Below are 27,472 nucleotides of genomic sequence, written 5' to 3' on the forward strand. Positions count from 1 at the left end.
TCCCACTCTTTGGCAAAGTGTCGGAAACTTGCATTGTAAAACTGGGGTCCGTTGTCTGTGAAGACCTCGCTTGCCACGCCATGTCTGGAGAATATGGCTTTCATACATCTTATCACAGCATCTGCAGTGGCGGTGTACAGTCTACTAACCTCTGGATACAGGGAATAATAGTCTGTGACTACAAGATAGTCCTTCCCTTGACATATGAATAGGTCAGCGCCTACCTTCTGGTAAGGTCTGTCTGGCACTGGGTGTGGCTTTAGTGGTTCTACCGGATTGCTTGCTCGATATTTCAGGCATATTGTGCAGTTTGACACCTCATTTGTCACATCTTGGTTGATTCATGGCCAGTACATCATCTCTCGTGCTCTTTTCTTACACTTTTTGATTCCCAGATGTCCTCCATGGATCCTTTTTAGCATCTCTTTTCTCAGACTCTTTGGGATAACTATTTTACTTCCTTTGTAGATGATGTCTTCGACCACTGATAGTTCCGCCCTGCAGTTCCAGTACTCTGCTATGTCAGGTGAGCAGTCTTGCTTCATGTTGGGCCATCCATCCAAGATGCTTTTCCTCAGTCGTCTCATTGTTTCATCTTTGTTTGTCTCAGTCTTTATGAGCTCCATTTTTGCATCTGCTATGGGCAGTGCACTTGTGATCATGTCCACATAGGCGTTCACTTTTTCATCCATTGTGGTGTTTGCGGGCTCACTTGGGTCTACAGCTCTGGACAACGTGTCTGCTGTATACATCAGCTTACCCGGTGTGTACGCAACATTCAGTGTATAGCGTTGCAGCCTGATCATCATTCTTTGTATTCTAAGCGGACAGCTATTTAGTGGCTTTTGGAACAATGCAATCAAGGGCTTATGGTCAGTCTCTACACTGATTGCTTGTCCTGCCACAAACTGGTGAAATCTTTCACAGGCGTATGTGATGCTGAGCAGCTCCTTTTCTATTTGAGCATATCGCGTCCCCGCGTCTGTCATTGAGCGCGATGCATATGCAATAGGTTGCCAGTAGTCATATTTTTGCAGAAGAACGGCACCGAGCCCACTCTGTGATGCATTTGATGATATCTTGATGGGTCTCGCTGGGTCATAAAACCTCAGAACTGGTTCCTCTGTGAGCAGTTTCTTTAGATCGCTCCATGACTTCTCATGCTCATGATTCCATTCCCATTCTATGTTCTTTTCAGTTAGTCGTCTCAGTGGTGCCATCTTTTCTGAGAGGTTGGATATGAATTTACCCATGTAGTTGATCATTCCATTAAACCTCTGCACGTCCTTTTTGCATTGTGGCTTTGGCATATTCTCAATGGCGGACACCTTTCTGGGATCTGGTCTGACGCCCTCACCGCTAAGGATATCTCCCACGAATGTCAGTTCTGTCACCCCGAGCTGGCATTTCTCTCTATTCAGCTTCAGGTTTGTTTTCCTTGTTGCTTCCAGCACTTTTTCCAGTCTCTCGCCATGCTCAGTTCTCGTGGTTCCCCATACTATGATGTCATCTATTGATGTATCAACTCCCTCCAGGTGCTCATAGATCATATGGATAGTCTTGTGATACACTTCAGGAGCTGAGGCAATGCCAAATGGTAACCTTAGGAATCTGTATCTGCCAAATGGACTGTTGAACGTGCACAGTCTTGAACTTGCTTCGTCCAGCTTCATCTGCCAAAATCCTGATGATGCATCTAACTTGCTGAAATATTTTGCATTTGCAAACTGTGCCATGATTTCCTCACGTGTAGGAAGCTTGAAGTGCTCTCTCTTTATTGCTCTGTTTAGACCTCTTGGATCCAGGCAAATTCTGAGCTTTCCATTCTTTTTGTCCACTACGATGAGGGAACTCACCCACTCAGTTGGCTCATCTATCTTCTGAATCACGTTCAGGCTTTCCATCCTGTCCAACTCTGCCTTCAGTTGCTTTTGAAGAGCAAACGGAACTTTTCTGCATGGATGTATGACCGGTGTCATACTTTTATCTACTCTGATCGTGTGTTCTCCTGGAATGCAGCCTAGACCCTTAAATAGGTCTTTGTACTCTTTCATGAGTTCATCATAGACTGTCTCTCCTTCGCTTTCCACAACGAGGACTCTCTTTACCAGGTTCAGTCTCTCACAGGCTTTTAAACCTAGTATGGCTTGCACCTCCTTTGGCACCACGATTAATGCTAACGTGTGCTCTCTGTCCCTGTGTGTCACTTTGACAATGCATCTTCCTTTCACTGGTATTTCAGTACCTGAGTATCCTGTCACTTTCACTTTGATTCCATGTATCTTTGGTCTGGGTCTAATTTTCTTAAAATCAGTCTCTGATATCACATTAACTTATGCTCCAGTATCCAATTTAAATGGAATGTGTATGTCATTCACTTTTAGTGTCAACATCCAGTCTCTTTCTTCTTTTTTGTTTTCAGACACAACATCTACATAGAACTCCTCTATCTCGCTTTCATCTACTGCATGGACCTTGCTTTGTTGCATTTGGTTCTTACAGCAACGGGCATAATGGTTGTTCTTGTTGCAACTATTGCATGTTTTACCATATGCTGGACACTTTCTTGGTGGATGCTGTGTACCGCATCGACTACATGACTTTCGATTGTCCCTTTCATTTTTGTTCGCTGGCCATGCCTCTTTTTTCACATTGGCGCTCTTTTTGTTAAACGGTTCATGTCCGTTCATTCTCACTGCATCCACGTTGCAGCTATTGTCACTGAACAGCTCCTTTGCCTGCAACATCACAGTCTCTGTAGCCCTACACAGTGCTATGGCTTTTCCCAGGTCTAGATCTTGCTCTCTTAGCAGTCTTTCCCTTAGACCATTATTCGGAATACCACACACCAGTCTGTCTTTTATCAGCGAGTCTGTCAGTCCCCCAAATTCACACGATTTGCTTCTGTTTCTCAGTTCAGTCACATACTGATCAATAGTCTCACCCGTTTTCTGAACACATGTGAAAAATCTGTGCCTCTCAAACGTCACGTTACGTTTAGGTATGCAGTAGGCCTCAAACTGTTCCATTATTTTATCTAGCTTCATTTTGTCTCCATTAGCAGCAAATGTGAAGTTATTATACACCTCCAGCGCTTCATCAACCACGACATGTAAGAACTGTGACGATTTCCTTTTATTACTTTTCTCGTCAGCTCCGATTGCTGATAAATACAACCCCACACGTTGTTTGAATCTTCTCCAATTTTCAGCCACATTACCTGTCAACTGAAGCATCGCCGGTGGGAGTAAACCTTCCATTTTTCACTTCGTTAGCTATTCTCTAATGGTAAGTAACGGTGTTCTCTTTTGGCTTGCTAGTCTGTGGAGAGCTGATTTAACTTCAGATTTTTTCTCTTCATCTCTTTCAATCACTTCTGACACCATGTATTGATTTCTTTGTGGGTTCAATGACGAGACATTTATGAAAGAAGATGACTTTTAATCTAAAGCTTGTTCAACTCTTTTATACAGCTTTTACAGGAGACACGATGCTAGTGATGCATCTAAAATGAAACTGAAACTAAACCAAACTGCTTGTCTCTCACATGACCTCTGCTGGTCAGGCATAAGTAATCAATACCTGCAAACATGCTGGTAAGGCATCATAATCAAACAGGCAAATAACATCACTATTTGCTGATATCATTACAGCGACTAACCTCCTCCATGGCCGTAGCCCTCCTCTCCTCTACCGTAGCCAGCCTTACCAAGGAGGCAGCAATCATTTCCACGTAGGTAGCCATCCTTTCCGCGTTGATGCGTTCATGCGCCACTGACTCCACAAAGGCTCTGCTCATGTCCGCTATGGACTCCTCCATTCGCTCCACACTCACAGCAACCCTGGAGACAAAACCTGCCAGAGACTCCTGCATCTGTGCATGGAGTTCCATCACCGCTGATCTTATGGATGGACCCAGAGGCAGAGGGTCGACATGCAGCTGAGCCGAGCTGGCCGAGTCCTGCGTCCTCCGATGAGAACTCTCCACTGCTGTCCCTGTCTCCACAATCTGCTGATGCTCACTTGTGAGCTGTGATACACCAGGTGACAACTCTACTCTATGTCCCGAAGGTCCCCCCGAGGTGTGAGTGTCTGCACTGGTGCTGGGTGCGCTTATTTCTGCTGACGCTGCGTCCTTAGAGGTTGCAGATTCCTCTGAGGTGTCTGGAATCTCAGGCTCTTCCTCTTGCACAGTGGGGACGGGGGCTCTCGATGGTCCTGTGGGGGAGTCAAGGAAAAAGTTAGAGATGTGATGCCAAGGTTACATGCACATTGCATTTTGCAGATGATCATAAGTCCATATGATGTAGCTTCAGAATCATTATCAGCGACTTATGCAATGTCAGTGAGAGAGATGGAAATCTATTCTGTCACCAGCTTGCGGGGATGCACCTGTCTGTCCTTCCCCAACTTCCGCATCTGTATCAGTCCCGACAATCTCCAGGACGGCTTCCTCCCAGGGGGTGAGCTGGGCTAATGAAGGTGGCCCTCCTCCTGTCCTGGCTCGCTCTCTCCTGTTGTGAGCTCTCTTCTCCTGCAATGAGGGAGACAAGTGGAGGTTGAGTGAGAATGAAGGAGTGAGTTTAGAGATTGCATAGCATAAATACTTAGAAGGAGACAAAGATGGAGTGAGGTTGCAAGACCAAGGGCCCTCCCTGTGTGTTGTCAGTTGTGTTCAAAGCATCAGAGTGAGAGGGAGTGTGAGGGCTGCCTGGTTGAATAGTTAGGTGAATGTGAGCATCGAGATAGGGAATGGCTAAGGGTGCATGGGTGTGAGTGTCAAGTGGGATGTGGAGGAAGAGATTGCTAAAGCTGAGTGCTGGTGAGGAAAGGCAATGGGGATCAGATTGAGGGTGATGGAAACTTCATACTTACTTTTCCAGTGCGATGAAGGTCATGGATTCTTTTCCTGCACTGCATCCAGGTGCGCCGTGTGAGCCCCAAGGAGTTGACTTCCCCAGCCACCTGTATCCATACAGCCTTGGTCTGACTGGGAGGCCTCTTCCTCCCTGAAGAAGGGAACAGGACCTCCCTGTGGGCCCTAGCACCATCCAACAATGCCTGCAGTGATGCCTTATCAAATTTAGGCGCAGCTCCTGCCCTCCCGCTGGCCATTGTTCCTGCAGGCTCTTGTGCCATCATAAGGGGAAAGCTTGGCAGTCTGCAGAGGAAGCAAGGCTTGCTGTGGACCTTAAATGCAGCAGCAATGATGATGTCATCGAGGGGACTTGCAGTCATGAAAAACCCATTTGCAAAGGCTTCCCACACGTTGGAAATCAATTGGCCAATTGAGTTAAAATTGCATCAATCTCACACATCCATTTAGTTTCGTGTGGGAATCACGAAATTCGGGGAACCCGACAATTGCCCGCACTTGAGTTAAAATCGACCCCTATGACTCTATCTCAAACTATTGTGCTGAGGTGAAGTAGTTGGGTCACAGGACGAGTCATTTTATGCTTTGCATTTGCTTTACAGCAGAATAGTGTAACTTTTTTTTACAATTTTGTCTTAAATAACATGACTATTCAAACGTACAAATGAAAATAACCAGCACAGACTGTTCCCAGCCAAACCATTACAAACTAATGCATATTGTTGTTCAAACTCTATAGAATTAGGGGCTAGTGACTTATTGAAACAAAATAAGACTGCATTAAAAGCCTTCATATATTTTATTTCTGTTCTGTGTCATTTTGAAATGCAGAGTAGAAAGTTATGAATACATGAAGTACTGAATATTGTTAAGTGATGTGTTTAATACAAATTCCAAATGTTTAATCAATACAGAATGTTTCAGAAACACAAGTAGTTTTTTGGTCAAAGTAATTACTAATTAAGAACTGGCTAGCACAAAGTTTGTCATTTCACTCTGGGTCCTGGGTTTAAGTCCAACCCAAATTAATAAGTTAAAGTTTACATACACAGCGTAAAGCTTCCTCTACTCTGCCCCAACAATGTACCCTAAGAGATTGAATGTGATGTTTCCTTTTTCCATAGCTGCCTTCTTTTTGGCTTTCCTGACTGAGACTGCTAACTTACTGCCAGACTGTGGGCTGCTATGTGCCTTAGAGAGTGAAAAAAACTGTAATTATAATGTCCAAACCCATATAATTTAGGACCTTTACAGTTGGTAAAGAGAGGAATTCGGGGACAGACTGTTAGTTCACTATAATCTGCAACAGGTTAGTGCTGATATAGTGCAGAAAATGGAAAATGCTTCATTTTCTAGTAACAATTTTGCTAACTTTGATCGGCATAACATTCACATATATCTTCAATTAAAACAACACATATATATTAAAAGTGATCACTAATTCAATTATAAACTTTAAGATTTTGCATGTAAGTAGTAATTACCTATTGTAATTCATAAATCATACGATTACAACATATTGTCAATATTGCACCTTGGCTGCATTTCCTTGGACACAACCAAGTGGTATAACGTTGGCATTGGTCCATTCTATAATCACTAAAACATAGTGTAATGTCACATGGAAATTTGCAGATCGATAATAGTTTTGTTTCAAAGGGGTGCACTAGCTGAATGAACTGGGCTGATGCATCTTTAATTATGTTTCAACCACTTTACCATTTAGTGCAGTGAATTAACAATCTTGGATCTACAGGAGTCCACATATGTGGCACCCCACCATACATCACCAAACATCTTTATCTTTATTATGCCCTCTTGGTCCCCTTTGTATGGGGGCCAAAATTTCAATTCAAAAATTCCTTGGGGTTTGGGGGTCCATGTCAGGACTTGGGCTCAGTGCATATCTCCACATCAGGTGGAAATCCCACCCCATTGGAGATGTGCCCCCATTAGAAAGTCCAGGCTACTTGATTTACTTAATGTTATTAAATCATTGTACAAGAACAAAAACAACTTGAATTTGTATAGCACCAAAGATTAGGAGAGATGGCAAAAAGCGGTTGAGGAGTTTTGTAAAGGGTTTTGAGAACTGAATAGATGGAAATGTCTAGGAGGAGCATTCCAGAGAGTAGGGCAAAAACAGCTAAAGGCTGTGCCACAATGGTGGGGCAAAGGGAGGGAATTTTAATTTGCAGGCAGCAAGGACACCACCCCAATGCAACTAAGGGGCCTAATGCCAGTTTGAGGTCCCTACTGCAAGATTGCTTTGCTCTAAAGCAGCCGGCACCACCTTTGGCTGCACTCAGGAAAACCAGACCTATGTGCAGCCGAACAGGCAGTCCTTAAAGGGACCTGGTGTCAATAACACCTCTCACTGGGAGTTTGCTTATTTGTGGACGGGAACTTGTGAGCTGATGTAGGCCTTGAAAGCCTGCAGTAGTTTCTGACACCAAATAAAATTAATTAAGATTTAATAAGTTGCAGAGATCACTTCATCAATCCGTCGCAGCCATAGGGCATCCCGATCTTTGGGTGCAACAATGGAGTTCTTATTGGAGATGCACCAGAGGAGGGAGGAGAAAATGGCGAGGCAAACGGTGGCAAGGCTGGTTGAAAGAAAAAGAATGAGATAGAACAGCGAAAGGCTGGAAGCAGGAAAAATAGTGGGAAATTATATTGGAGCTCTACTCTGTGTAAAAAGTCACCCATGCTTGCTCGTGTTTCGGAAGAATGTGTAGATTTGCTATTTTCTGATATCTATATGTGTGTTATGCAATGTTCATATTAGATGGAATTGAAATATATTTTTTCGTCTCTAGTTTTCTTTTCACCTCTCCTGAAGGCAGTGACTCAAACTGGGGTAGAGTTTGGTGGGTGCCAACAGCCCTGTGGTACCTCACCCAACTGCCCATTCTTCATGTGTGAGTCCAGATGGTGAGGGGCCAAAATTTCAGGGTCCTCTCTGTGCTGGTGAAAGAGGGGTTGAATGGGGATCCTGCATGCCCATATTGAAGGGCATAGACCCTATTGCAAATCTCAGGAACATCATCAGGGACATCATCATCAGGGATCGAAGGAGATCCTCACCCCATTCTGCTGCGGGAGGCTGGGACATCCCACAGCCACTCCACTAGGAAGACCCCGAGGCCCTTCCTGAGCCAAAGAAAAAATATAGAAGTTAATTAATCTTAAACTCCTAAAGGAGCCATAAAGCATTTAAGTTAAGGTATCAATTACCTCGATCATAAGAAACTTTTTGGGTCTTTCCAAGGGTCTCAATGGAAGCCACTTGAGGATTTACAAAAGAATTAAAGCCCAGAGTAGCCCAGGAACTCAGCAGACACACTCCCTTGACATAGAAGGACAGATGGAAGACTCACCTGGTACCTCTAGCTGGAATTTAGAGTGGAAATTAAATAAGTTGGAATCCCAATGGGACCAGGTTCCAGCCCAAGTTTCAGACCCTTGGCAGGAGATGCACCCAACCTCTGCCCTCTCTGGCCCAGGAATCTCAAGAGTGTTGGTGGCTGGTTGACCATACATGGAGATCACAGCTAAGCCCAAGCCTAGCCTGGCCTGTTGTTCACACATGTGCATGTGTCTTTGCTACTTGCAAGTCTACCTGTAATGATTCATTTAGGAAATTCTTCCTAATTAAAAGTATTAACTTCAGCAGGTAAAGTGAACAAAATGGCCATTGATGTTGACAATCATGTTTGTCTGACACATATTGATTCAGAAAACTTTGAGTAAATGACAAAGAAACAATGATAACTTCTTTAAAGTTATAAATAGACATCCTGAAATATTGCTGAAATGTGTAAAATACAAACTCCTGGTACATCTTAACAAATTATTTTTCACCTTCATCATGAATTAAAATTGACAAATATGACATGGTTAGAGCGCCCTCTGGTGGAAAATACCTGACCTCAACTGTGAGGTGGTCTGAGGAGATCTGAGGCGTGCTGAGCTGTAGTCTTCTAGCAGGCACAGTCGTGCAATAGGAATAGAATATGATGCCAGCTCTCATGATGACGACACTTCTGTATCATTGTGACCCCTTGAACCAATGCCCGCTCTGTCAGACTGGGTCAGACTGCCTCTGCGAACCCTCATAGAGGTTGCTAACCTTGAGCATCTCATTAATCTTTGAATGAGCCACAGCAACCTCCCTCTTTCTATGTTGTAGCCATAGGGGAAGAACTTGTAGAAGCACTGGAGTAAGTACAAGAGCACTTTAGACAGGCACTAGGGGATTTATGGGATGTCAAGTAATGTGTAGCCCTTTCTGTAAGTTAGTAAAACCACAATGCTGATCTCACAGAGCCTGTTTATAAAGAGAGATTACTGTCTTAAAAGGATCATCTGGAAGAAACATCTGTGTCTATGCAATATACACTGCAAAGTCCAGTGTGGACTATGGAGGAGGTCACTACCTGATCTGTAGTCATGGATGAATGGTTGACTGCACTGCAGTCTGCCATTAAATGCTTGGCAACTCCTCTGGTATTTGCAGCTAAGCACAGCTCATAGGCACAGTGGGACCATAACTTATGAATAGAGATCACTGCATTCAATATTTAAAGATGTTCGCTTGGCCTAATAGAAACATAGAAACATAGAAGATAGGAGCAGGAGTAGGCCATTCGGCCCCTCGAGCCTGCTCCGCCATTCAATGCGATCATGGCTGATCATCCAAATTCAGTACCCGGTCCCTGCTTTCTCCCCATACCCCTTGATCCCTTTAGCCTTAAGAAATATATCCAACTCCTTCTTGAATATATTTAGGCCTAGAAATTCAGTGGGCTGCGCCACCCGTTGGTGCCTTAAGAGGGCGCTAAGTGGGTCGGAAGCCACTGGCCACGCCTCCTGCTAAATTTAGCGGAACGCTATTGGCGGCGCTAGCCGTTAGCGCTGCGCCGCCACCGATGACGTCATCGGTGTGCGCAGCACCCCGCTAACGCCCCGATCGCGATATTTAGATGCGCCCCCTGCTTTAACGCCGGACTCTATTTGCGACCAGTTCAGGGGGGCCTACCTGTGGAGGTAGAGGCGCTAATTAAAGGAGAGGTGGGGGGCGGCCATTTTTTTTGCTGGCCGCCTGCCAGCGCCTCTCCGCGCTGCCGTCCCCGGCCACCTGAGAGCCCCCCCCCCCGGAGTGCCGACTGCGTTCCAAGAGCCCGACACTTCTCCTCGGTGCCGGGCTCTTTTGCCGGCACTCGCGATCCTCGATCGCGCTGCACAGGGTCCCTCCCCTTTAAGAAGGGGAGGAAGGCCTGCAGTACCGCAGCGCGACGTGCCGCAGCGTGTGGCGCTGCGGCATGTTACGCAGCGATATTCAGCTGCAGCGCCCCAAGAGGGATGCGAGGCGCCTCCAGTAGCGCCACGCTTCCCTCTGGGGCGCGCAAACTGAATTTCCGGCGGGCGGCCGCGATTGCTTCCGGGGCGCTACTTTTAGTGCCCTGGCGAGGCTGGCGCCCCAAATGGGGCTATAGTGAATTTCTAATGTATTGGCCTCTACTGCCTTCTGTGGTAGAGAATTCCACAGGTTCACCACTCTCTGGGTGAAGAAATTCCTCCTCATTTCTGTCCTAAATGGCTTACCTCTTATCCTTAGACTGTGACCCCTGGTCCTGGACTCCCCGACCATCGGGAACATCCTTCCTGCATCTAGTCTGTCCAGTCCTGTCAGAATTTTATAAGTTTCAATGAGATCCCCTCTCATTCTTCTAAACTCCAGCGAGTACAAGCCCAATTGACCCACTCTCTCCTCATACGTCATTCCTGCCATCCCAGGTATCAGTCTGGTGAATCTTCGCTGAACTCCTTCCATGGCAAGAACATCCTTCCTCAGATAAGGTGACCAAAACTGCACACAATACTCAAGATGCGGTCTCACCAAGGCCCTGTACAACTGCAGCAAGACATCCTTGTTCCTGTACTCAAACCCTCTCGCTACGAAGGCCAACATACCATTTGCCTTCTTAACCGCCTGCTGCACCTGCATGCTTACCTTCAGCGACTGGTGCACAAGGACACCCAGGTCTCGTTGCACTTCCCCTTCTCCCAATTTATTGCCATTCAGATAATAATCTGCCTTCCTGTTTTTGCCACCAAAGTGGATAACCTCACATTTATCCATGTTATATTGCATCTGCCATGCTTCTGCCCAATCACCCAACCTGTCCAAATCATCCTGTAGTTTCTCGGCATCCTCCTCACAGCACACACGCCCACCCAGCTTTATGTCGTCTGCAAATTTGGAGATATTACATCTAGTTCCCTTGTCTAGATCATTAATATATATTGTGAATAGCTGGGGTCCAAGGACCGATCCCTGTGGTACCCCACTAGTTACTGCCTGCCACTCGGAAAAAGACCCGTTTATTCCAACTCTTTGCTTTCTGTCTGCCAACCAGTTCTCTATCCAAGTCAATACCTTACCCCCAATCCCATGTGCCTTAACTTTACACGCTAATCTCTTATGCGAGACCTTTTCGAAAGCCTTCTGAAAGTCCAAATACACCACATCCACTGGTTCTCCCTTATCTATTTTACCAGTTACATCCTCAAAAAATTCCAGTAGATTAGTCAAGCACGATTTACCTTTTGTAAATCCATGTTGACTTGGTCTGATCCTGTCACTGTTTTCCAAGTGCTCTGCTATTACATCTTTTATAATGGACTCTAGCATTTCCCCCACTGTAATTCCCCGTTTTCTCTCTACCACCTTTTTTGAATAGTGGGGTAACATTAGCTACCCTCCAATCCATGGGTACTGTTCCAGATTCCATCGAATGTTGGAAGATGATCAGCAATGCATCTACTATTTCTAGGGCCACTTCCTTAAGTACCCTAGGATGTAGATTATCAGGCCCTGGGGATTTATCGGCCTTCAATCCCATCAATTTCCCTAACACCATTTCCCTACAAATACTGATTTCTTTCAGTTCCTCCCTTTCATCAGACCCTATGTTCCCCGACATCTCTGGGAGGTTATTTGTGTCCTCCTTTGTGAAGACAGAACCAAAATATGTATTTAATTGGTCGGCCATTTCTTTGTTCCCCATTATAAATTCCCCTGATTCTGACTGCAAGGGACCTATGCTTGACTTCACCAATCTTTTTCTCTTCACATATCTATAAAAGCTTTTACAGTCAGTTTTTATGTTCCCTGAAAGCTTACTCTCATATTCTATTTTCCCTTTCTTAATTAATCCCTTTGTCCTCCTTTGTTGAATCCTAAACTGCTCCCAATCCTCTGGTTTACTGCTTTTTCTGGCCAATTTATATGTCCTCTCCTTGGATCTTATGCTATCCCTAATTTCCCTTGTTAGCCATGGTTGAGTCACCTTTTTTGTTTTATTTTTATGCCAAACTGGGATGAACAAATTCTGTAGTTCATCCATGCGGTCTTTGAATGTTTGCCATTGCCTATCCACCGTCAACCCTTTGAGTGACATTCCCCAATCAATCCTACCCAACTCGCGCCTCAGACCATCGAGGTTTCCTTTATTTAAATTCAGCACCCTAGTCTCTGAGTGAACTACTTCACTCTCCATCTTAATGAAGAATTCGATCATATTATGATCGCTCCGACCCAAGGGGCCTCGTACAACAAGATTGCTAATTAATCCTTTCTCGTTACATAATACCCAATCTATAATGGCCTGATCTCTGGTTGGTTCCTCGACATATTGGTCCAGGAAACCATTCCGTAAACGCTCCAGGAATTCCTATAAAATGCTGGGAGATTGCATAGATACAACCTTGGGGCAAGGGTTCACAAGCCTCATAGGTGCCCAAAGTTCTGCATTCCCCTAGCATATTCACAGATTTGTGTAAGTGCACAACAGCAGCTCCTGCCTCTATGTAAGGTATTTGATTTCCTCGTCCTTACATGGGTTCTTTGACTCTGGGTTTTACAGGAACAAAATGGTAGACGACACAAAGCTTTAGGTTCAACCCAAAACTGTTAGTTTATTAAAACCAACAAAACACAGACAAAAACCTGCTGAGATTTGGCTGAAACTTACAATCACCCATACGGCCGGTTTTTACCGTTGTGGATTGTAGGCCTGGATCGGAGATGACCTGTCCCCGTCCTCCTTTATCTGACTGCAACTGCCTACACAGCGCAAACCCCTTGTAGAGTCAACTGATACTTATAATCACCCGCCCGGCAGATCGTGGCCGCCGTCGATTGCAGGCTGGGAGCTGGAGATGATCGTCTTCCCTTCCTTCTTACACCTGGTAGTTGCTGTATTCAGAGCTAGCTTCCGAGAGAGAGAGAGAGAGAGAGAGAGCTGTGGTGTGGTTCCTTTTTACAGCTCTTCCGTCACGCCTTTTCGAGTCTGGGCCTTCCCCCAACTCTTGTTTTCCAATACACACCTAGTAATCCAAACCACAGGATATGTACAGGGCTGAGGGATGGAAGATAATTCCTCATCTTGTCTTGCCCCCACCCCCAGCAACCCCCCCGCCACCGCCCCCACCCCCCCACCCTGCCACCGCTGTGGTACATATTTAATGTGTTTTAGTCTTACTGCTGATGTGTTTTGCCCAAGGTTAAAGTGTTTTCCATTGAGGCCAAGAAGTCCATTGTTCCAGCGAAACTGGTATCGTTGTCTTATCCATTGAAGATCCATCGAAACCCATGAAAACACAAAGTCTCATTGTCCAAAGTTAAATCACCTATTCACCATTAAATCACCTATCAAGACGCTCATTGTCCAAAGTAAATGTCTTTTCCAAAGTTAAATTAAAACTCACAGGTGTGCCTGTGTTTCTAGGTTTAACTGTATCATGCCCTTACCACTGGGCCAAACAGGCTTCCAGCATTTTGCTATTGTACAGGTTTTTTTTTATATCTACATCTAGTAGTGATGGATGAGATGGCTATCTAGCAGCATGATGCCACAACCCCTTCAAGCATCTCTACACAACTAACAGTAGATGTGCCAGAAAGCAAGCGGGACCACCCTAGCATCAAAAGCCATAATGGCATTTGATGTGACTCACGCTACGCTACCCATTGGGTCAACCACTCCAGCCACAGCTACCTAGGAAGGACAATAATGTTGCCTTCCCTTTGCCTTGCTACAGCTCTCCCTCTTTTCAAATACTTCTTTGAAACCTACTTCTTCAACCATGTTTTTGCTTACCACCCCTAATTCATCAATTACAGTTTGGTGTCTATTTGTATCTCTAAATGCATTGTTAAAGATGCTGTATGAATGCAAGAGACATGAACACATAATCTAGGTTGACATTTCAATGCAGTACTGAGGGAGTGCTGCACTATTGGAGATGTCTTTCAAATTTTATTTTTTAAATTTGTTTTATGTGATCTGGGCGTTGCTGACAAGGCCAGCACTTATTGCCCATCCCTAGTTACCCTTGAGAAGGTGGTGGTGAGCTGCCTTCTTGAACCGCTGCAGTCCGTGTGGTGAAGGTACTCCCACAGTGCTGTTAGGTAGGGAGCTCCAGGATTTTGACCCAGCGACGATGAAGGATCGGCGATATACTTCTGAGTCAGGATGGTGTGTGACTTGCAGGGGAACTTGGAGGTGGTGGTGTTCCCATGCGCCTGCTGCCCTTGTCCTTCTAGGTGGAAGAGCCCGCGGGTTTGGGAGGTGCTGCCGAAGAAGCCTTGGCGAGTTGTTGCAGTGCATCTTGTAGATGGTACACACTGCAGCCACGGTACGCCGGTGGTGGAGGGAGTGAATGTTTAAGGTGGTGGATGGGGTGCCAATCAAACGGGCTGCTTTGTCCTGAATGGTGTCGAGCTTCTTGAGTGTTGTTGCAGCTGCACTTATTCAGGCATGTGGGGAGTATTCCATCACACTCCTTACTTGTGCCTTGTAGATGGTGGAAAGGCTTTGGGGAGTCAGGAGGTGAAACATTTGCCGCAGAATACCTAGCCTCTGACCTGGCTCTTGTTGCCACGGTATTTATGTGGCTGGTCCAGTTAAATTTCTGGTCAATGGTGACCCCCAGGATGTTGATGGTGGGGGATTCGGCGATGGTAATGCCGTTGAATATCATGGGGAGGTGGTTAGACTCTCGCTTGTTGGAGATAGTCATTGTCTGGCACTTCTGTGGCGCGAATGTTACTTGCCACTTATCAGCCCAAGCCTGAACATCGTCCAGGTCTTGTTGCATGCGGGCATGGGCTGCTTCATTATCTGAGGAGTTGTGAATGGTGCTGAACACTGTGCAGTCATCAGCAAACATCCCCATTTCTGACCGTATGTAGGAGGGAAGGTCATTGATGAAGCAGCTGAAGATGGTTGGGCCTAGGACACTGCCCTGAGGAACTCCTGCAGCGATGTCCTGGGGCTGTGATGATTGACCTTCAACCACCACAACCATCTTCCTTTGTGCTAGGTATGACTTCAGCCAGTGGAGTGTTTTCCCCCTGATTCTCATTGCCTTCAGTTTTACTAGGGCTCCTTGATGCCAAACTCGGTCAAATGCTGCCTTGATGTCAAGGGCAGTCGCTCTCACCTCACCTCTGGAGTTCAACCACCACAACCAAGTGTCTGCCCTCTCTATTGGGGAATAGCAAAGAAAACACATTAAAATAGAATAAAAGGATTTTGGTAAAAAGACAAATGGAGCCAATTAATTCATCCTCTCATTGCCAGAGACCAATAGCAAAAAGTTAAATAATGATAATACTGATTAAGGTGGCAGAACCTTACCTCTCACCCAAAGTGTGGAATACTTTGAGGAGTCCATAGCAACAATTAGCATCAAAACTACTTTGCATGTTTCCTAGAATAAATAATTTAAATATGGCATGGACATGTAGACTGTTCCCTTTAAAAATATTGCAAAGCAGTAGCAGAGAATAGGAGAAGCAGAAGGGAAGGGAAAGTGGAGAGAGAACAGAAAGGGCGAGGCGTACTGCCTGGGGTAGTCTGATACCCTTAAAAACAATTACAGTAAATGTAATGTTATCTTAATAATGTAATTACGAGTCTCCCAAGCAGTTGTAGTGGAGTGCCATTTATTCAGTCCTGACTTTGTGTCTCCTAGTACAGTACCTCAAGCATGGCCAAGATGGCGTCGGATTACCCCCCCCCCCGGATATGACGTCAGCCATCAACCAGCTGTCAATCAAACCCTGCTGTCTTTATGACAGCTATGGTTATCCGTACGTCTTCCCCCTTCAATGAAGACATAACACAGTAACAACATAACATAACATAACACATAGAACACTTGTTAACATCATATAGAAACAGTCAGTGTAACTACACCGTTGAACTAATTGTAGGTAGGTATAAACCTTACCCACACCCAGGAGTCCATTAAATGTTTACAGTCTTATCAATCCCTGTCTACAGGTCAAGTTTAACTACAGGCTTTCTGGTGCGCTGTGACCTGCGTGGCTGAACGGGTGTTTGCTGAACCACCCCAGTTGTATCCCTTAAGTTCATGTCTGTACCACACAGGTCCCTTGTCACATTATCACTACTGTGTCCTTCGTCACTTTGTGGCGTTTCCCTCATCTCGTCTCTTTGTGGCATTTCCCTCATCTCGTCATCCTCTCTGTCCTCCTGAGGCTGAAAGGTCTCTGTGGTTTTCAGTAGGTGCCTCCTGTTTCTGCGAAACACATTGCCGTTCTCTGTCATGACACTGTATGACCTGGGGGGCGACCTGTTGTAGAACGGTGGCTCTTTTAGGCCATGACTCAGGCCCTTCAATGCGAACTATATCCTTCTCCTGTAGAGACACTAGTGTAGTGGCTGTGCGGTCACAAAGTGTTTTTTGTTTCTGTTGTAGTTTCCGAGCCTTGTCTGCCCACACCTCATCTCTGTGGTCAGGTGTGACATAACTGGGAAGTCGTGTACGGATTTTCCGACCCAGTAAGAGCTCAGCTGGAGACTTGCCACTTGCTAGCGGGCCCGCCCTGTACGACATCAGGGCCAGATATGGGTCAGTGTTGCTGTGTGCTGCTTTCTTTAATAGTCTTTTCACAATCTGTACCCCCTTCTCCGCTTTTCCATTAGCCTGAGGATAGAGCGGACTGGAGGTTACATGATTAAACTCATACTCTGAAGCAAATGACTGAAACTCATGACTGGCATAGGGAGGGCCATTATCAGAGACCAGGGTTAGAGGGATGCCCTGCCTGGCAAAGATTGACTTCAGGTGAGTTATCACAGCTCTTGATGTGGTACTGGACAAGAGAGCCATCTCCAGATAACTGGAATAATAATCAATAACTAACAAATAATCTTTTCCTTCATAGTGAAATATATCAGTTCCGACCTTTTCCCAAGGTTGTGATGGGAGCTCTGTGGTAATGAGGGGCTCTTTTGTTTGCTTGTAGTGATACTCCTGACATGTAGCACACTCACTGATCATCTGGCCAATATCAGAGTTCATGTTTGGCCAGTAGAGTGCCTCACGTGCTCTCCTTTTTGACTTTTCTGCACCCAGGTGCCCTTCATGTATCCTGCTGAGCATTTCTCGTCGCATAGAGGTGGGCACTACTATCCTGTCACACTTAAGCAGTAGTCCATTGACCACAGAGAGCTCAGACTGAATGTGATAATATTGTTTATATGACCCTTTCTTCCAGCCCTCTTGAAGATTGCTCATTACTTTACTCAGGACTGGGTCCTTTGATGTCTCTGTGACTATCACTGATAGTTGTTCCTGTGTGGTGGGCAATGCTGCGTAGACCATATCCACATGAAGAGCCACATCCTCTTCTGATTCACTGTTTTGTGTGGCGTAAGGCACAGCCCTGGATAGTGTGTCTGCAATGAACATTTGTGTCCCTGGCACATATGTTAGCTCAAAATCGTAACGTTGATGTCTCATCATTAGGCGTTGTATCCGTGGTGACATGTCACACAGATTCTTCTTTGCGATCCCTAGCAGTGGCTTATGGTCCATTTCTAGGATAACCTTGGGAAGACCATAGATGTAGGTATGAAATTTGTCACACCCAAATGCCAAGCCAAGGCACTCCTTCTCGATTTGCGCGTACCGGCACTCTGTAGCCGTCATGGAGCGTGACGCATACGCCGCTGGTCGCCATTCTCCTTCATCTTCCTGTAGGAGGACAGCCCCTAATCCATTCTTAGAGGCATCTGTGGACACTTTTGTCCTCTTTTTAGGGCAGAAGAACTTCAGTAGGGGTTCACTTGCTAGAATGTGTAGCAGCCCCTTCCACTCTCTCTCGTGTTCATGTCCCCATTGGAACTCTGTCTCTTGGTGCAGCAGTTTTCTCAGATGAACAGCTTTCACTGCTAGATTTGGAATGAATTTTCCTAGGTAGTTAACCATGCCAAGGGCCCGCTGAACCCCTTTCTTGTCCTTTGGTTTCTCCATGTCATGTATAGCTTTTACCTTTGACTTGTTTGGCTGAATCCCCTCTGTAGAGATCTTGTCTCCGAGAAATGTGATTTCATTGACACCGAACTGACATTTGTCTTTATTTAGTTTGAGTCCATACTGCTGTATTCCCTGAAGTGTTTTCTCCAGTCTGGTGTCGTGCTCCCCTTGAGTGGAGCCCCATACTACCAGATCATCCACGTACACCCGCACTCCCTCCCAGCCCTCGATGATTTGCTCCATTGCTCTGTGAAAGATTTCTGGGGCGGAGCTAATACCAAAGGGCAGACGTTGGTAGGAGTATCGAACAAACGGGGTGTTAAAAGTGCACAGCTTAGCACTTTCTTCATCAAGTTTCAACTGCCAGAAACCATGCGAGGCGTCCATCTTGGAGAAGACTTTCACTTCTGTCATTTCGCTGACTATTTCCTCTCTCTTTGGAATTTGGCAGTGCTCTCTTTTGATATTGGCGTTAAGGTCCTTGGGATCCATGCAGACACGCAATTTATCAGTTTTCTTTGATTTGACGCAGACCATGGAATTTACCCAGTCAATCGGTTCCTCAATCTTCTTTATGACAGCTAGTCCCTCCATGTGGTCTAGCTCTTTCCTCAGTTTTTCACGGAGAGCCACTGGAACTCTCCTGGGTGCGTGAATCACAAGTTGTGCATCCTCTCTCAGTTTGATGGAGTATGTAAAGGGCAGTGCTCCGAAACCCTGAAATACATCTGCATATTTGTGTGCTATAGTCTCATGAGACAGATTTGTACTATCTTGGGGGGCACTCTGCACACAGTTCAGTTCATTGATAGTATAGACTCATTTTACCAAGCCCAAATCCACACAGGCCTTATCCCCCAACAGTGACTCATGTCCTTCAGGCACTATAACAAAGGTCAAAGTGTGAATGTGATTTTTTACCTTAACATTCAGCCTACACGTTCCTTTTGTTTCAAGCTTTGTCCATTGTATGCCTTCAAAGACGCTGTCTTTTCAGTATTTTAGGTCGCACTTTGAGATTCTGTGCATCACTCCAACTTATGAGATTTGCCTTAGCACCTGTATCTAGCTTAAAGGGAACAATGGTGCCATTTACCAGCAAGGGAGCTATCCAAACTTCAGTCTTTGGTCCTACAGAGTGCACTTCATTAGCATTTTTGCCCTGTTTTGACTCATTTTGCACCATCCCAACAAACAAAGTCTCTGCTCCTGTCTCTTCAGTCTCAGTAGCATGCACTGTCTTTTTATCTTCAGTTTTCTCTTCCCAAAAACACATCTTGGCAAAGTGATTCCTGCCTTTACATTTTGCAGTTCTTCCCATAAGTAGGACACTGTCTGGCTACGTGTTTATTACCGCACCGTCTGCATTCGTAAGGCGTCATCATCTTGAACTCCGTGTGCCCTCTTGTGTCCCTTTTGTGCACCACATCCACCGGCAGGTTTTTCAGCCCCAGGGCGCTCCCGCCCGCTGCTGTGCTGCTCCCTTCGAAAGTTTTCATGTGCATGGCTGAGAGTTCACTAGCATGACATATTTTCACTGCTGCATCCAAATTTAGGTCATTGTCTCTAAGCATTCTCTCCCTCACCTTCTTGTCGAGTATTCCAAAAACGACTTGATCGCGTATCATCGATTCCTTCAGGTCCTTAAAGTTGCATGTTTGTGCTTTTATTTTCAAGTCCGTCAAAAAAACATCAAAGGATTCTCCTTGCTTTTGCACGCGGGAGCGAAACACGAATCTCTCATATGTTTCATTCTTTTTTGGAGTGCAGTATTCGTCGAACCGTTCTATCACCTTGTCCAGATCATTTTTATCATCTTCGGCTGCAAACGTAAATGTATTAAACGGCTCGATTGCCTGCGAGCCAGCCACTGTTAGCAACAAAGCTACTTTACGTGTTCCAGAGCTAGTCGAAGCGTCAATCGCTGTGAGGTAGAGAAGAAAGTGTTGCTTGAAGACACGCCAATTTTCATCCACATTTCCTTCTAGTTGCAGGCTAGCCGGAGGTTTTATTCCTTCCATTGTTGTAGTATGTCCTTATCGTGAGTTCCATAAACATGTAATGTTATCTTAATAACGTAATTACGAGTCTCCCAAGCAGTTGTAGTGGAGTGCCATTTATTCAGTCCTGACTCTGTGTCTCCTAGTACAGTACCTCAAGCATGGCCAAGGTGGCATCGGATCCCCGCCCCCCCCCCGGATATGACTATGACGTCAGCCGTCAACCAGCTGTTAATCAAACCCCGCTGTCTTTACGACAGCTACGGTTATCCGTACAGTAAACTCTTGTTTAAACGGCACTTAATCATCCAAAATACTTTAATAACCGGCAAAATAGATCACTGGTAATCTTGCCGAATCCATCCAGCACTCGTTTTGCCGAGTCAGAGTCTCCCGCGGTGGCCGAGTTAGTCAGTGGTTTTTATTTTTGTTTGTGTTAAAAATTGCCTTGGTAGGTATACCTCTCTGTTATCCAGAATTTTTCATCAACCGGCACCATCCTGGTCCCATAGGTGCCGGCCGGATAAGAAAGAGTTTACTGTACTTTGAATAAAGGTTGGATGTAACTATTAGGCTTTGTTTAGCATCCCCCAGAGGCCTCCAAAACTTGGAGCAATTTCTTTCTGTTGGCCTTGATGGGAGTTGTTTTCTGCTCTTGTTTAATGGAAACAGGAGAGATTGGTCTAAAAATGGGAGATAAGCTGAAACTACCAGTTTACCCTTTTGTTTACCCCTGCTACTCCCTGTTACCTGTCCTAAAAGAGAGAAACTGGTAACATTTTTGAAAAAAATCTGCGGTTGTTTGTTAAGTCTGTTATTACCTTGTTAATGAGCTTTCAGAGAAAGATGTGGCAGTTTTTCACTGAGGGGCAGGGGGAGTTAAAACGACTTGGTGGCAATTAGTTTTATCCAGTCAGCTGCAGTTAATTAAACAATAAAGTGGCTAAATGGTTTGGCAGATTATTCTTCCAACATGGATTTTACTGCATTTTCAAACATTTAACTAGTTCAGTGTTCTTCTTGTTGGTGATAGAAGGCTGCCTGGGAGTGCAGGCTCCAGTGGAGACTGAGCACTTACCTCACCAGCTACCATTTGAATTTCTAAACTGCGCTGCTCACGGCACATTAATCACCTGAACAACACTCAGCTCATCAGCTTTTTAGATGAGTTTTAGATGAAAAGTAATTACTGTAAACTCAACAAATGAGCAGTTGTCTATTGAATAGCCTAAAACTCTTCATGGATGTGTCATTCATGGTTATGAGTATGACTGTGACTTTACGGCCCCGATATTAATGGAAAGGTGGGGAGGATGCAGGGGAACGCGGTAGCACGGGAAAAACCTGGCAAGGCCAGGGATGTGGAGGCCCTGCTGATCTTAATGGCAGAGCCTCATTGAAATAATCCGTTGCAGACTCTCACCCGATAACCAGCCAGATTGACAGTCAGGTTTCCAGGCGAGAGCACAAGCTAGTGGCAGAAGGGTGCAGCCGAGGGGACGGATCCCAGCAGTTAATGGGGGGGAAAGCTCAGGAACACGATCGAGAAGGGGGTGGGAGCATAAGGGGGAGCGGAGCGTTTTCAGAGATCGGGGCCATGATTGGGAGCGGATGGAGGAAGGCTGAGAGGTCAGGGCTGCGAGGTGGGGGGGGGAGACAGAAGGTGTATCCCAGTGCAAGGGAGGCCCAAGGCTTCCAGGTGAGGCCTGGAGGAGCACTCCTGCTTCTTCTGGCACACAAGAAAACCCAAAAAATAAATTTTAAACTTACCTTCAAACTCTTCTGACACTGACACCCCTAGCCCCACTCAGTCCTCTAGTTGAAATTGCAGATTAGGTCTTGATGACGTGGTTGGATCCGATCTGCATATCTAAAACACGACCCCACTTCCTTCCTATGGGTGTCCTGCTCAAAACAGCAGGTAAATATGGGGACACGGTGGGATTGAAGTGGGATCGGTGGGAGCAAATGACTCATGTTATTTTAACGGCCCTTCCTGCCCAGCTTTCACCAGGTGTGGGCAGTTAAAATCGAGGCCATATCTTTAACTGTTTTGAAAGATAATGTTGGCCTGGATTTCGCGGTAATAATAACGGTACGGCTATCAACGTTATAAAGGAGTAAATTGGACAGCAACTTCTGGCGACCGCACTTGCGCAGTTAAACGCAGCATTCAAACACATGAGGGGTGTAAAGTTGCTATACTTACGCACTAGGCACCCACTAAACATGCTAGAAAACATTAGGGCTGGTCCATTGAAGTGTAAGTAAATTTTTAATGACATGATAAGTCTTAATTACTACCAAACAACCTCTCTGGCACTGAAAATTAACTTTTACAAGTATGGAGTCTCATTCCTTCAGATTTTATTGTTGAAAATTTCAAAAAAAATTTAAAAATTACTTTTTAACTTTTTCTTTCTGTCTCTCTTTATTTTGCTTTCCTGTATGATTTTACATTGAATTAAATATTCAAATTTATACTTCCTGGCCACCCGAATCCATAGCACAGGCAGCACAGGTATTTTGGTGCTGCTTGCTAATTTAAATTAGCGCAGCGATAAACGTACCATGTAAGGCTGGTTTTCCAGTGCTACTCTCAGCAGGAGGCCCAATGTAGCATGGCCGGAGTGTCCCTGGAGCAAGAATAGCATTCTCTTAAAGCTGGCCTGACAATTTAGAAAGCAGTGTTGGTCCCTTAAAGGGGAACTGCCTTCTAAAATGAAAAAATAAAAATCATTTAAAAATAGGCAGTGTTTAGCCCTTAGAGTTCAACTGCATTCTGAAAAAACTAAACAATAAAAATAATTCCCAAATTGGAGTCTTCAGCTCCTAAAAAAATGGGAAAAGTGCTTCAGCACTAACACAAATGGCTCAACAAGCTAGGAAAGGGGCACCCAGGGTCTCCCATGCATACTCCAGCTTGGTGCAGGGGGTCAACACTGCAAGAGAAGCCCTCTACCCACAGGGGCCAGGAGGCCCTCCAGAACGAACGATGCAGGACCAGACCACCGAGGCTGTCACTGCCAGCAGTTTCACCCCCACGACCTGGCTCCAGTGCGCAAAGAAGCTTCATGACCTCAGGCCAGTGGACAAGGTCAGCGAATGCATCTTCAAAAGCTGTCTCCTACCAACTGCATCACTAGCCTCGCACACTGCTCACTGCATGACTCCCCCACCCACCCCCCATCACTCACCTACCAACAATCTCTACCAAACATGAGGCACACCTCCCTTTCCTAGCTTCACCTCATCCCCTTGGAGGAGACGGTGCTGGCCATTCTTGGCAGGGGCATGGCTGAGCCATAGGCCAGTGGTAGGGCTGAAAGGATACAAGATGCTAGTATCCTCATGCATTATCCTCCTTCTGGCATGCACCTCTTGCTATCCCGCCCTTCACTCACCACAACTTCACCCTTGTGCCTTCTTCATTTCACACACCCAAGAAATCCAGCCTGCCCACCCAATGGTTGACCAAGAAGAAGGAGAGGAGAGTAAAGAAGAAGAAGAAGCAACGCAGTCACTCGATTTGACACACCCAGCCACTAGTTCCTCGAGGTCATCCTGCAAGGCCATTTGCAGTCTCCCCCACTGAAAGTCAGCAGCCTTCCACCAGCCATGCTGCAGCCACTGGGGTAGCACTGCATGACATCAATAGGATAAGCAAAGGCACACACAAGACAGTCACTAAGGGAATGCATAAGGGTGATGAGTTGATTTCTCAATGTCATATTGGATGGATAGATGTATAAAGTTGGATTGGAAAGTTTGCTTTGTGGTGGCTTTTATTTCAGCATTGTGACCAAGAGGACGCAGTGATGGTCAGTAACAGAATGTAAGGTGTCCGACAACTGTTGAAAAGGGAATTGGGGTTGTGTTCTCTGGTCCCGCAGGCGGACAGTTTGATCCCAGATATCCCGGCCAGAAAGGGGCTGTCTGGGTTGACTCGTTCCTTCTGCTTCCTCCTCTTCTGCTTCCTTCACTTCTGTGTCTTCCTCTTCCCTCTGTGAGTGGATGGTGGAAATCTGAAATAAAAGCAGAAAATGCTGGAAATACTCAGCAGGTCAGGCAGCATCTCAACCTGAGATGTGAACGCTATCTCTCTCTCCACACATGCTGCCTGGCCTGCTGAGTATTTCCAGTATTTCCTGTCTTCTCAAAGGCCTTCCTTAACCATCCGAGGCCTTGCAAGCATCCAGCAGTACTCCCTGCACACTTTAAAAACTTTTAACATCTATTGCACCAAGCCACTACTTCAATAAAATATAAAAAATCCAGTCCAATAGCTTAAATCCATCTCTGTAGGTCTGCTGCACGGTTGCTTTTCTGAGTGAGCTTAGGACTCAGAGTTAAAGTCAGTGCAAAGGTCGAAGTTTGCAGAGCATGGCGTCAAGTCGGCGTGACATCACACTCTGCTGTTTTGCATTTCTAAGGCTAGTGCTTCTAACGGCAGCACTATGGCCCTCACCAAAATGGTGGCTGCTGAGTCCCGCACCAGAGGCTGGCGGAAGTGAGGTGGCCACAATTTTTTTTAATGAAACGGGCCTTAACGTAAGTCCTCGAATTTCTAAGCCGACGTGTCTCAGTAAGGGTTCTTGAATCTGATTGATTGAAGAGACATGCTGTTGCTTGCCCTGTTCACACAGGTCCCAGATCCACTATAGAGGGTGTGATAAAAATGATAACTTCCGGGAAGTTATGTCATCACTTCCTGTGAACTATGAACTATGAACTGTGTACATACCTCACTTCCTGTCATGTCACTTCCTGTTGGACTGGTATAAATACTGGTCTGTTCAGTATTGTAAGAGGCTTCTACCAGAGGCATGGTAAAGACCTCTCGTGTATATAGTGTGTTTATAAGTTACTTAAAGCTTACTTTAAAGTTACTTGATGGTAAGTCTCCTTTTCTTACATCAATTTAAGTAACTTAGTATTTACACTGACAAATACTAGACCTTCAGACAAACTCGGAAGTTAAGGATCCAGGGAACCACCCATCATGGAGAAAATCCTTAGACCTATTCGTCTGGACTTGGACCCGAATACACCAGCAGCTGGCAGGGTATGGAAGCATTGGTATCGTACTTTTGAGAATTTTCTGGATGAATGTAAAGTGGATGCTCCTGCTAAATTGAAGATACTTGTCAATTATGTGACCCCAAAAGTGTTCGAATATGTTGATGACTGGGATAATTACGAAGAGGTGATTCGGGCACTTAAGAAACTGTATGCGAAGACCCCAAATGAGGTCTATGCTAGACATCTACTGGCCACGGCCCGACAAGGGCCAGGGGAATCAATTGACGAATTCCTGCAAGAACTTCGCAGGCTCAGCGTAGATTGTAACTTTCAGGCAGCCTCAGCTGAGCTGTACCGCCAAGAAATGATTCGTGATGCTTTCATCTGCGGGATTGCCTCTCCATTTATACGCCAGCGTCTACTAGAAAGTAAAACACTTGAGCTACAAAAAGCTTTTGACCTAGCTTGTTCACTGGATTTGGCAAAGAGAAATGCAGACCTCTATCAGCTGCCCAGATCTCGATCTGCTGCTGTAGCTGCAACCAGACAATTCAAGCGGTCTCAGGTGAACCCTATCATGGGGGAATCTAATTCTGATAATTCTGATGAAGAAGAGGAGGATGACCCCACTTTAGCAGCCTCTTGGCAATCTAGGAAGGAATGCTTCTTTTGTGGAGATGCTTTTCACCCTAGGAAAACCTGCCCTGCTCGCAATGCAATCTGCAGTTATTGCGGGAAAAAAGGACACTTTGCTAAAGTTTGCCTATCAAGGGCCTCTACGAGGGCCAATCCAGCTAAGGCCTACCGAACTGCCCCAATTAGGGCCTATCAAGATGCTCCAGCTAGGACCTATCAAGCTTCCTCTCGAGCTCTCTCCCGAAGAAGCACACCGAGAGTTTTAGCCACTCTCTGTGCAACGACACCAATTACAGCTGCTTGCCCACAGAACCTGTCTCAGGCAGCCACAAAAATTTCAATTAAAGGGCATACCTTAGATGCCTTAATTGACTCAGGAAGTACTGATAGTTTCATTAAGGAACAGATTGTTGCGAAATTGAAACTACATGTCTTCCCATCGGACCAGGCAATTGCGATGGCCCAGTCATCACTTAATACCAGAATCTCCGGCTTTTGTGTTGTTGATATGACACTTCATGGTCGTATGTATCCCTCCACCCGACTTTCGGTGCTCAAAGACTTATGTAGTGATCTCCTCTTAGGGCTGGACTTCCAAAAACAGCATAAGAAACTCACCATTGAGTTTGGTGGATCCAAACCCGGACTTACTATTTCTAATATACCGTCTAAATTACCATTTTGTGCATTATCAGCAGCTTCACTTGATGAACCCTCATTATTTGCCAGTATTCCGCCTCAATGCCAACCGATAATAACGAAATCGCGGCGCTTTAATCAGGAAGACCAATCTTTTATTGCGGCTGAAATCTCTCGACTTCTAGCAGAGGATATCATTGAACCATGTTCGTCGCCCTGGCGGGCTCAAGTCGTCATTGTCAAGAACCCTCTCAAACCTCACAAACAGCGACTATGCATCGATTATTCGCAAACCATCAATCAATATACCGACTTGGACGCCTACCCATTGCCACGCATTGATGATATGGTTAATAAACTGGCCGAATACAAAGTGTTCTCAACTTACGATTTAAAAAGTGCCTATCATCAGTTACCCTTGAAGGTCTCAGATAAGCAGTACACAGCCTTTGAGGCTAATGGACGGCTGTACCAATTTCGTCGCCTCCCATTCGGGGTTACTAATGGAGTGGCTGTCTTTCAACGGGCAATGGATGGCCTGGTTAAGCAGGAAAACCTAAGGGACACTTTTCCCTATCTTGATAACATTACCATTGCAGGTCACGATCAACAGGAACACGACTCCAACCTCCAAAAATTTCGGGACGCCCTCCATCGCCGTAATTTGACCCTGAATGAATCCAAATCTGTTGAGTCGCAACCGACCATCAACATCCTTGGCTACTGCGTAGGCAATGGTATCATTCAGCCAGACCCAGAAAGACTTCGCCCGCTCCAAGAGCTCCCATCACCTAAGAATCCGGCTTCTTTACGTCGGGCTCTCGGTCTGTTTGCATACTACGCTAAATGGATTCCTCATTTTTCGGACAAAATCCAACCCTTGCTGCATGCTAGATCATTTCCACTGGGAACAGCGGCTGTTGCAGCCTTTAACCTT

Source organism: Somniosus microcephalus, chromosome 3 (assembly GCF_052327205.1).
Source record: "Somniosus microcephalus isolate GS21.2 chromosome 3, FLI_Smic_1.0, whole genome shotgun sequence".
NCBI classification, from domain to species: Eukaryota; Metazoa; Chordata; class Chondrichthyes; order Squaliformes; family Somniosidae; genus Somniosus; species Somniosus microcephalus.